Genomic DNA, 12,618 nt, shown 5'->3' with positions numbered 1-12,618 from the left:
AGAGCTCATGGACAGGAGCCCATGAAGAATTTTGTCCTCAGGAGTCTGATGCAGGAGCATGAGGCTTGAAGACAAAAAACTTTGAATTTTATTCCAAAAATACAGAAAAAGTTTATAGGAAAAGGAGTGTGATCCTTTAGCTCTCACTTTACAAAGATTTCTAGATAGGATTTGTGCTATAATTCAGGGATTTGGATTATCTTGTAATTAATTCAAGTAGTTAGGATTACTTGAGATTCTCGAGGAGAATATCATGCAAATTAGATAGGATTAGGAAGTTTTGATCCATTGATTTAGGATCTGGTTGTTGTATGTACAGGTATTTATGTAACTTTTGAATTAGTGTAATGGTATTTGGTTGAGGAGGATTTGATTGTAAAGTTTGGAATCTCTCTATATCTCAGTGTATAGTGCATGAATGTTCAATCCTAGAGGTTTTAATTTCCTTCGAAATAATTTTGAGTTCTGTTGATTTCCAGTTTAGGCCTTTTAGAACTAGATTCTGTACAATCTTGTGTTATCACATTTAAATCTTCACTCACTGTGTATTAAATAGTATGGATATGTTTTAAGAAATATAACTTACAGACATTCTAAGCTTGGGAGAAGTGCAAATTCTTGGCAGAACAAAGAAAACCCCAACAAAATTTGTGAGAACCCTAGGGAAGATCTGAACCGTGTGATCAAAAGGCAACAGATCTAACAGGGATCACATGCTAACAACTGTGGATGTTAATTCCAAAAACGAATGCGATAAATTATAAAACTGAGTTAATAACTCAGTTAATCGTGACTGTTTGCTTGAAGGAGTTAGATTCGACGGTGATCACATCGAAAAATGCATGGGAGTTAATATAAATTTCAGACGCGATAATTTATCAACTGTGGTTTAATCTAGTTGAATTCTGGATAGATCACAGCCATTCATTAAGAAGGGACGAGATCCGATGGATATCGCTCCGGAATATGCATGCGGGTTAACTTAAATTTCGGACCCGAGAAGGCTATGAACTAAAGTTGTATTTCCTTTCGGTTTTGTGGGAAAGGTGAAGGTTTTCCATATATCGGGTAAATTAACCAGTTTTGCTATTTTAGTAGAATAGATAAAACTAGAAGTTGATGACTGATTCTCCAAAGGAAACCCGAGAATAATTTCCACTCGAGCTTGAGGGGATCATTTCTAGTTTTGAACGATTATCCTTAACACCTACAACCAACCCACCACTTGTGTAGCCTTCCCCCCCTGCCCCCTCGCCTATGAAATAGACTTACAACCGTGTCAGTTCTATAGTCATGGGGAAAAGCAATACCATAACAATGTCAGTGATAATGTCAGAGCACTCATCGATGAAATGTCCACTCAAAAAATTAGTTTTTTGTTTATTTTTAAATCAATTGTGAGGTAGTGACAAATACCAAAAATAAAATTCTCTCCACCAAGGAATTATGTCTCATTGGAAGGTGTTAGGCCAATCAGAAATTAGAAATAAGATTTCCAGGAAATTAAAAAAATATTTTTGAATTCGTGCAAAATAGAAAAAATGTGCATATTCTCGAAACTTTGGCTAAAATGACTATAAACCAACAAAATAATGGGCAATCAATGCAATTTTACTACAAGGCGAATGTTATAGTCCCTGATGAGGAAGGGACTAATAATAGATTCAATAGTCGCATTTTTGGAATTTTATTTACACTTTCTAAATCCATATTTACAATTTTGGATTTTGATATTTGGAACATTCAAAACTAAAATTTTCACTTTAAAAACTCCAATTTTGCACCTTGCAAACACTAAGTTAGATCTCTCTTCAAAAGTGATTAAAACAAAATTAATACAAATTTTATGAAATAGTCATTGACTCATTTAAACACAATAAATGGCCATTATCTTTTTCCAATCCACAAACGCTTATGGCCAAACATCATTTTTTCTTCTTTATATATGTTAAAAAACAATAATTCCTTCTAAACATTTCCAATCTTCTTTATAAAAAAATAATTTAAACTGAATCATAGTACCAACCAATTTATTTATATCAAATTGATGAGAATATTCCTAGATTTGTTTATGTACACTTGATAAGCTTCATTAAATGATTTTTTTTCTCGTCAAATGACCTCCATATTTTCTCCATTTTCCAAGATTCCCATGGGCCATCTATATTAAATTGAACACTCTTTAGAAACTATACATTATATCATTTAGTGTGTACTTTTTAATAACCCTAGAAAATATTATTAGAGCAATCTCCTTTGATATGACCATGAATCATACAAATTGCTCTATATAGATATATTATAATCATATAGGTTCTAGTTGATTGATCATTGAGTGAAAATATCTCCATTAAAGTTGGGATACTTTCTTATGTATCCATTTCTACACACAATCTTGCCACAAATTTGGAAGTTTAGGATTTTATTTTCTCATCTATTCCAATGTACATTCCTTCATTTCTCCCAACAAAAACAAAAGTATTTTCCTTCCATAGTTCATTAGTGAAGCCATGAGGTTTACTTGAACGACTTATACATTGTCCTTTTCCTAAAGGGGACCAAAACAAGGGTACCACTCCTCTAATGTCAAATATGAATTTCTCTAAATTTAAAAACAAATTTTATTTATCCTTTTTCATGTAAGTGAAATGTTGATGTACATTCCAAAATTGACCTCTAGAACCTTTGAATCTAATGGATCATTGCATTATGAGATATATGCTTCCCATAAAACTCCCCTACTAGTGCCAACTCCCAATGATGGAAGATTTGATCAAGGTAGATATCCTCAGCTAACATAAGTTTTATGTCTCATTGTTTAAAATTCACCATTGGATCCTTCTTTTTCCGATGCTTAGAAACAACCTCCACCTTCTCCATGTTTGAATTTCCATGTTGATTTGAAGCCCTAATCATAGAATTAACTCAATTAATCTTTTGAAGCCCATAACTTTATTCACTTAAAGACAAGGTTTGGTGGTAATGCATGGTCAAAGATAAGGGGTTTAATCCCCTAAACAATGGGTATTAATTTTGGTTTTGCATCACAAAATAAGATACTAATATCCACATAATGAGATCTTAATAGGGTCCATGTAGCATTGTATTGATCTTGTATCCTTACCTTCTCAATGAGTTTTAGAATTGGTGTAGATTTTCCAACCGTTGACCTTTGTATTGAGTGCCTATCAATCTTTGATTCCATTTATGGATGTGTCCCTACAACTTAGACTAGGTTGTTTTCCTTTGAGTTTTCATTAGACTTCAATTTAACTTTTGAAAACGCATAGATTAATGGATTGAATCATTTACACAACCCATGTTGTGGGTTTACAAGTTATAAATCATATATTTAATATAAATGAATTTATAAAATTACTAAACACCTTGAAAAAAAAACACATATATTAAATTTTAATAAAAAATGCAAGGATCAACCAATAATAAAAAGGCTTGAAACCAAACTAATGACAAATTTTTTTTATATTTTTAACCTAACATATATAAGAAGGGGTATGAAAAAGTTACAATTTTTTTTGGTTTTTTTACTTTCTATGATGTGGAATCTATTTATAAAATACAAAATAAGAAATCACATCAGCCTACCCAAATAATTTAACACCAAATTTCTTTAAAAAAATCAGATAAATAATTATAATGATACTTGATTGATCAAGTCATAGGTTGATTGATCCATTTGTCGAATACAGTTAAATATGACTTCACAATGACACAAATACGAGAATTATAAAAAGTCGACTTCCTTTAATAATCACACAAACCCACTTCACTTTTGTGATTAAAAAACTTTTGTCCACAGCATTTCTGGGGATTCCAACCTAAATTCTCAAAATTGAGCATCTTGATTTGGCACCACCTACCATCATTCTCATATGCCCACATATTATTAGTTAACGATCATGTTACAAATATTATTGATTAACGATCATATATTATAATGTGAACAATTTTTTTCCTAGCTCCTCAATTACCCTGATAGCCACAAAAAAAAATTGGCTGCAAATTGAGACAGGCCAGATATGATTGGTAGAGGGGGAGCCGCCCAAAAAACATTGAAGCCCCACACATAAAGTTAAGCCCATATGGAGAGCCATGTTACAAATATTGATTAACGATCATATATTATAATGTGTACAATTTTTTTTCTAGCTCCTCAATTACCCTGATAGCCACAAAAAAATTGGCTGCAAATTGAGACAGGCCACATGATATGATTGGTAGAGGGGGAGCCGCCCAAAAAAAACATTGAAGCCCCACACATAAAGTTAAGCCCATATGGAGAGCCTTGTGTTGTCATATTCATATTTACAGTACATGTCAAGTGTCATGCTACATTTTGTTTGTGAGCGCATTAAAAAAAACCAGTGGCTTCGTTGTACAAACAGTGAAAATCTGTACACTATCTCAGATTCTAGAATTCAAGCAAGTCATGACAGGATTGACTTTGATGGAATAATTATTGTATGTAGAGGCACATCATCTGATGTTCAGAGCGTGCAATAAACAGCACTCAAAGTCTCAGACCATGCCTTGATTCCTTTGGAAGTTGCAGCAAATTTGTACTTTTTTTCTGGAAATTGCTCAAATGCAGCCATCACATCAACTCAGGATAGCAATGGCAGGAATAAAACCTGATTGTATTTTTCCTTGTCTGTACCAATAGTGGTTACAATGCAAGCCCTGGTTTGGGCAGTCATTTTGTTTTGGGTGGATATTTTTATTTGAATGGTAGATGGCTAAATATTATAGTTTGTAATTTGATTGACATGAGGGAAGTCAATTCCATGGGCAAATATTAAGCACCAATGATTCTATCAGTGTTTTTTATGGGCAAATATTAAGCACCATACATTTAGTCAATGATTTTTTCAATTTTTTTCATCTTATGGAATCTTTAATGGACAAAATGAAAAATCACTGTGCCAATCAATCATTGGTAACTTGTTGATTGTGAAATATTATAGTTGAACAAGATTTAAAAGTACTAAGCCAATCATTATAACCTGTTGATTGTGAAATATTATAATCCAACCCTTTTTATGTTGTCATTATAACTTGTTGATTGTGAAATATTATAGTCCAGCCATTTTTATGTTGTTTGCTGATTGTGAAATAGTATAAAGGGAAATCTGATTGATATGAGTTAAATTTGACTAAACTATTTTTATCAAATTTATAGAATTTTCCAAAATCTATAATCTATATAAACTTAAGTATTTTGGATTCAATAAAAAAATGTTTATTCTCAAATTCAACAAATTCTTTTTTCAACATGAGGGAGGATATCTTGAAACATGATTTGATTTTTTTAAGTGAATTGAAAAATATTTATATTTTGCAAAATTTGTGGTAGGCTAATAATTTTATAGGGTTTACAAGTATTTCATGTTGGTGTGGAGCTATCCACATTGTAGTAAGCAACAAAATTCTAAATTATGATTCAAAATAGGGTGTTCTAAAAATGCTAGCTTATAGATCTTCAAGAAAAGACTAACTAAAAACCCATACTTACAAAACATGGTTTGCAGGAACTCGGGTTAAGCTTAGAGCCCCATCCACTTTAAAGTTTCCTTTTGTGAGATGGGTCCCTCATTCTGTAGGAGGTTTACCTTTTCTCTGCATGAATAAATGATTTGAAGTGATATGATAGATCCTTTTTACAATAGCAAATTCTTTTTACAATAGCTTTGAATTTGATGCTAGAGGGAAGAGAGGCATTCAAGGTGAGGTGACCCAAAATAATGGCAGATTCACCAATGATAATGACATCTTGAATGTTTCTCTTTGTTGCCACTGTGCAAAAGAAGTGCAAAAGAAGTGCATATGTTTCTGTTTGGTTGTTTGTGGCTATTCCTAGGCCTAGGGTGAGGGAGTATTTACATTCCATTGATCTTTAGAATGATTATGAAAATTTTGAAAGGTTAATATTCTCAAGTGGGTTAATTTTCTATGCCGTGAAAAAAAAAGAAACAATCTCTATTTTTTAGCCCAAATTCTATAGTATAAACTTTCCCTTAAAATTCACCAAAAATACAAGAGATTTTAAAATCATTAAAAATTACCAAAAAAGCTATAGAAATTTTAAAATCACTAGAAATACAATTTCCATAAATTAGCCAAAATTTCTAACTTTTTAATCATTTTTTATTTTTAAAATTGAAATTTTCAGTGAGAATAATAGATAGATACCGGTTGCTGCCACCCTTGAAATATGTTTCGATTTGCAACAAATATTTACATGTGAATTTAGATTCTCTTTGAATTTCTACCGTAAATCTATCAAATAGGAGATGCTCAAGCTAATAAGTGAGGTTGTATTCCAATAGGAGTCGAATCAAAAGCCAATAACTGAGATTGTATTCCAAGAGGAGTCGAATCAAAATTAATCTCTGACTATTTGTTTCATTCAGATGAGCTGCACATAGAATCTGTGCTTTGTTGAAAATAGATTTAATATTGAGGAAGAACACATTCTATTGTGTTTGAATTAATATATTCTACAATTTCCTACGTAAATATTTCTTTCTATAATTTTGATTTGTGATCTGAATAGATTTTATTCGTTGTGCGGTCTCACATGTATTGTCATCTTTTGCATGTTCATCGCCTCGTGAATCGTATCCTCAACATAATGCTTGGAATATTTTCTCTCATGTTGGCATCTTCCTGTCATTTTTCATAAAATCTCTCATATTAATTAAATTTTATATTATCAATATAATATAATATAATATTATGTAATATAATATAAATATTAAATCTATATTTATTGGTCGGAATCCAATTTAATAATATGATTGTACATGTGATTGATTAATGTAATTGTGTTAATATAATTTAAATTATAAAATTTTAGTCTTTGTAAAAGAAAATTTATTTAATGATTTATCACACTATCACATGTTCATACTAAATCTCTTTCGTATATATATAATATTGATCTTACCATATTATTATGATATATGTAGTGGGTATTGATCTTTCTATTACTTGTGTTCTTTCTATTGCTTGTGTTGTTTACTTTTAGATGTCCATTTCTCATGACGGTGTAAGTTAACATTTTGTTTTTGTCCAAGATTAGAAAGAATTGTCACATTCCTTATTTTTTTGGTTTGTTACATTCATTATTTTATATAGAAAATGTATCATTTTTATATAAAGATAGTGGAATTTAACTTATAAAAATTATTGACAATGTTCGTGTCATATTAGTCTAGATACATTTTAACTTTGGATCTATTAAGTAGAGAAGTTTGCATCTCAAGAGATTTGATCTCTCTCCATACTTGATAGTTCCGGAGTTAAGATGGATCTAGACTAGTGAATTTCCCCTTTAAATAGACTATATTCCACATGAATACCAGAGGTCAATACCATAATTTTCATATACCTCGAACTCAAGAATTATGAAAAAAATAATTACTTTTTATTTGATGATATTTTATTTATGTCATATGCTGCATAGATATATATTTTAAAAATACATAAAAATAAATTTCATATGCTTCATAGATATATATTTAAAGTGTTGGTTTTAATGATATATATAATTAGTTGTTGTATGTATTTTTTAAAATTTTAAAACCTAAATTAAGAAAAATAGAAAGATTTTTCACTATATATTTTTTGTGTAGTGTTTTCTTATCGCACCCATGATTATTTTCGAACCATCCACTATGGATAGATCAAAAAATATGATGAGCCCCAGTGGATGGCTCAAAACGTCGATTTAAATAATCATGGATGTGATAATCCCAGAAGAAAACACTACACAAAAGATTGATCACAGAACCCTTAGAACAATATATATATTTTCCACGACATCCATAAATTCTCACTATACATATATATATATATCCACAGCTTCCATAAATTCTCACTCATTAGCCACCATTTAAAATACTACAGTACTTTCTTAACTAAAATTACAAAACTATGGGTTGAACCATTATGCACGACAATATTATTAAAAATAAATAAATCATTTGTGTAACAAGATCATAAGTAGACTGACATCCAAGTTTGAAAAATATACCTTAATGAATACTTGGACTTGAAAAAATAGTTGATCATAAAGATTTGATGCTAAGGAATGTTGAAAAATGGAGTGGTGTTGTGGCTTAATGACTAGTTGAAACCAAGTTTTGAAATGATCTTTGTTTGTTTGGTTCTCCTTAATTGTCATATCACAAAGTTCTTATTGTGGAATGTGTTAAAAATCATGAATGTACAAGGGATCATATGCTAGACATTCTTGAATTTCTAAATCTATTGTTTGAACTTCATCGCATGTGATCGATAACTCATTAATTTCCTTACAAAGATTACTAGAAGAAGCTTCTAGGTTCTCTTCTTGTGGATCCTCTTCATGGATGTTTTGTTCCTCTTCTATCTTTTAAAATGAAGATTCATCCCTAGTGACCATTCTAAATTGTGGACAAGGGTTTGAGAAGATCCTTGTGGTGGCATACCCTCTTTCTCTAAATGACGTCTTTGACATCATGTTTTGTAGATCTTTGTTTTGCAAATGGATTTTGTAGTTAATAAGTTTTTGTTAGTTGGTTGGGGGGTTTGTTTTATAAATATACCCTTTTTGTCTCTTTTTCTAGTCATATAGATTCATAATGGAAAAATCCTAACTACAATTTTTTATTTTTGTTTTTGTTTAAAGCTTCATATTTTGATTAAATCTGAATGTGCTTCCCCAATAACGGCGCCAAAAATTTCAGGTAAATTTACTAAGTAAACTAACGCATGTGTTTTACTTGTCAATCCGGGTGTGTAGGCTTGGAAGCACATCCAAAGTATATGGATTTCAGGTAAAGTCAATTCTGTAATACAAGACTCAAATGTTAAGGGAAATACATATTACAAATAAGTTTTAAGTTTAAAGAAACTCAAAAGTCTCTGATTCAAGATGAAGTAAGCGAAGGAAGCGACTCCTAACTTAGGAGGTCTTGGTTGTCCTTCCCCACAGTACTGTCCTCAAGAAGAGAAACTAAAGAGCAGCAGTTTGTGATGTGTAGAAAGCAAGAGAAGAGGCTCCTAACTTAGGAGGTCTTGGTTGTCCTTTCTCATAGTTCTATGCCAACAACATTACCATTGCATCAAATCATAAACTGGAATTCAAGAAACAATTCAAGAAATGCAAAAGGATGATTTTTAGTTGTGATTCATAATTTGATAAAAAGACAATTTAACTTAAATCTTTGGTTGTCCTTTCGTATGAAAATTATATTTTAAACCAAAATCATCTAAAAATCATACATAAATCATAACACATCTAAGTAATTGAATCATAAAAATTAAACAAGAATTACTGAATCAAAACTATACTAATTTATATAAAATTTAACCAAAGTGTACTTAGCTTGGTATGGGGGCCCTCAACCTTGCCTTGTACACATGAAGAACTCTTCAGCTACAGCTAACTTAATAAAGCATCCACAAGATGAACAAAAAATAGAACAATAGAAATGATTCTTCAAATTATTTGAAAAGTCTCCAATAATCTTAATACAAAATTTACACTCCCTTTTGAATGGTCCATAAAGTCTATTTAAATATGAAAATTATAAAAAAAACTTTTCTATAATGGCTCTAACAACCTTATCAATCATAATCCATCCACACAAGTCGAAATCGCCAAGTCCAGTTCACAAAATCAGGAAAAATCTCACAAAATAATAAATCTACTCCTTTTTACTAGGAATTCCTAAATGACAGGTCAAGTTTGACCAGTGTTGATCAGGCCTGTTTTTGCTCAGTTTCACTGAACCAATAGGTGTTTCTTCATCCGTGGTTCCCAATATTTCCAAATATGCGCTCAAATCTCGCCCAGATTTCCTGCACGTATGACTTCCATTGAGTTATTACGAGAATTTTTAATGCAATCCAAATTTACTCTTAAAACCCAATTTTTACAAAAGTTTCCAAAAATTGAAAAACTTAATTTAGTTATTTGAATATGAAAAATAGGAATAACATGAGGCATATATAGGTGAAATAGGATGCAATATGGTGGTAAATAAATGGATTTAGGATAGGCAAAGATGACCAAAATAGGGCCAACATCTCCCCCTCGCTGATTCTCAAGCATGTCCTCATGCTTGTCTTTGTCTCATTGATCTTCAGCCTCCACATGTTGGCCTCCCTGCTGTTTTGCCTATGGATCTACCTCCTGATGTAGAAGACTTTGCTTGTGCTGCTTGAAAAATATAATAACCCTCTCCATTTCTTCCTTTTTCAATTCAATTGGAGTTGCTCTTTATTTTCCTACTCAAGGGATCTTGAATTTGAGCACATCCAAGGCTTAACTGAACTCTTTGCCATGTGAATCATGTCCATTACCATACTTTTGGAGATATGCCTCAAATCTTTCTTTGATGTTGAAAGAGGGTATTAATTTCCTTTATCTTAACCCTATTAGTGTCCTTGTGCAACCCATACCTTTGTAGCAACCAAACTATAATTTCCATTTCTCAATGCCCAATAACCAAAACCACTCTTCTTGCCCAATTCATGATATTGATAGGACATGAATCGTTTTTTAAAATCTTTCCAAAGTAATGGCCATTCAATTCTAGCAATGCCAGTGAAGTTGAAGTAATTTGCACACAAAGTTACATTGTACAAGTAGAAAACTTTTTTTTAACCATTTTCTCATAAATTACAAACTGGGTTTCTTCAAAATTTTGCAAAAATATTTCTACCACTCCATTGCTTCTCTTCACCAAAAATTGGAAATACCCTCATCACAGATTTTGAGAAAAAGACAAATTGGTTGTAGGTGACATTTCTTGATTTCTTCAAAAATCCAAATCGGTTTAACTTGAATTTTACTGTATCTATTGATCTCACAATGATGCATCCCCCTGCTAAATTTCATGATAATCTGATGCACATAATTCAAGAAAAATGGGAAATGGCTGTAGGTGATGATGGTTGATTTCTGGAAAAATGAAAGTTCTTTTGGCTTGAAATTTTCTGGGTTTATTCATCTTATATCAATGCATCTTCCCTCAAAATTTTGCATCAAATGGATATATGGTTTAAAAGTAATGAACAATTTTTGAAAATGCAACTATTTGCTTACCAAGACTCTGTAATATATTCTCAAAAATTCTAAACTAGAATGTTGATTTGTTGGACTGATATGTAAATTTCGACCATTGTTGAATACCCATGAGGATGAGGAGAAATTGATATGTAAATTTCGACCATTGTTGAATACCCATGAGGATGAGGAGAAATTCCTGAGATGAAGTATCAAATTATAGGGCTGAGATACTACCTTTATCAAAATGCCTTTGAGAACCGAGTTCTGGACACCTTCACCTTCAGGTTTGTTTTTAACCTTCTCTTCCTTTAATCAACACCATACTTGCAAATCGAACCTTACTCTGCCTTTAGAGATCCTCAAATTCGGAAATGAACAATCCTTTTTAGTTCTTTAAAAATCAGTTTTAGAAAATACTGCTCTCTGTCCTGCAAAATCGAAATTGACTTTTTTTAATAAAATCCTCTTTGTCCTTCATAATAAAGTTTAAAAATGAATCTTTGTTCTTCAAAAATCAATTTTAGAAGTACACTCTTCTTCTATCCTTCAAAATCGATTTTGGAAAAAAAAAAAAAAAACTGACTTGAAGAAATCAAAATTGGAAAAGCTGACCTAGAGAAATTGAAATTGGAAAAGATTTTCCGACATGGGGAAATCGAAATTGGAAAAGTGTCTCTGACCTGGAGAAATCAATTTTGGAAAAGAGTCTCTGACCTGGAGAAATCAATTTTAGATATGCACTATCTGTCTTTGAGAAATTGATTTTGGGGATGCATTGTCTGCCTTTGCGAAATCGATTTTGGAGATGCATTGCGTGTCTTTGAGAAATCGATTATGGAGATGAAAATAACCTACAAGGCGATCTCCATTTTTCTCAACTGTGTTATCCTAAAAAATCATAATTTGGAGTTTGAATGTCGACTCCCATTGCACAGTAGGAAACTTAGATTTTCCACCAACCTTTTTCTTAGATTTTGTAGTGCCATTTAACTGGATTTTTATTCACACTTGGAGCCTAAATAACGCCACCACACAATTGAAACTTGAATTGCCTCCAACGTTTTTCTACTCAGAGTTTAATTTAACTGCCACACTGTTTGCCAGCATTTAACTCAATCTTAAACTCAAGATCTGAATTACTTGCAATGAAATCTTACTCGTACTGATTGCAAAATTCTTGGGATGTAGTTGGATATCTCAACATTTTTCTTGGCGGGATTCTAATCACTCGGCGTTCTCCTCTGCTATTAAAAACTCACACATACCATATTCTTCTATTTCTATTTCACTGGGTTGCGTTCTTACCTGAGCTGAGGTGTCAAAATCTCGTTGAGTTCCGTGTGAAGGTACCATCCGTATTTGTTATTCTCTTCTACATAGATGATGAATTGTTTCTCTCCTTTGCGTGAAAGTGTTGGCTCTGTATCTCTGTTCTCGATGATGACCATTGTTTATGTTTTGTCATAGACGTTTGACCGGTTTTTGAATCTTGTACGTGGCAGCCTCACACTCATTTCTTCCTCTTTGTCATTTTATAC

At 31.8% G+C, this 12,618-nt stretch overlaps 1 long non-coding RNA gene across 1 annotated transcript; it reads right to left on the bottom strand.

Annotated features, from left to right (window-relative positions):
* Window positions 1-9,566: 9,566 nt before the first annotated feature.
* LOC149186281 (uncharacterized) lies at window positions 9,567-12,382 on the bottom strand. Its single transcript, XR_016256123.1, has 3 exons — window positions 11,795-12,382; window positions 11,315-11,508; window positions 9,567-9,867 (listed from the first exon to the last, which is right to left on the bottom strand). It is a non-coding gene; the product is annotated as an uncharacterized LOC149186281 (long non-coding RNA).
* Between the last annotated feature and the right edge of the window lie 236 nt (window positions 12,383-12,618).

Source organism: Pinus tabuliformis, chromosome 3_1 (genome assembly GCF_031772625.1).
Source record: "Pinus tabuliformis cultivar Carrire ecotype Pingquan chromosome 3_1, CPIR1, whole genome shotgun sequence".
In the NCBI taxonomy this organism is placed as follows: Eukaryota; Viridiplantae; Streptophyta; class Pinopsida; order Pinales; family Pinaceae; genus Pinus; species Pinus tabuliformis.
Note: the sequence above shows the minus strand (reverse complement) of the source record. Positions and strands in the feature narration are given on the sequence as shown.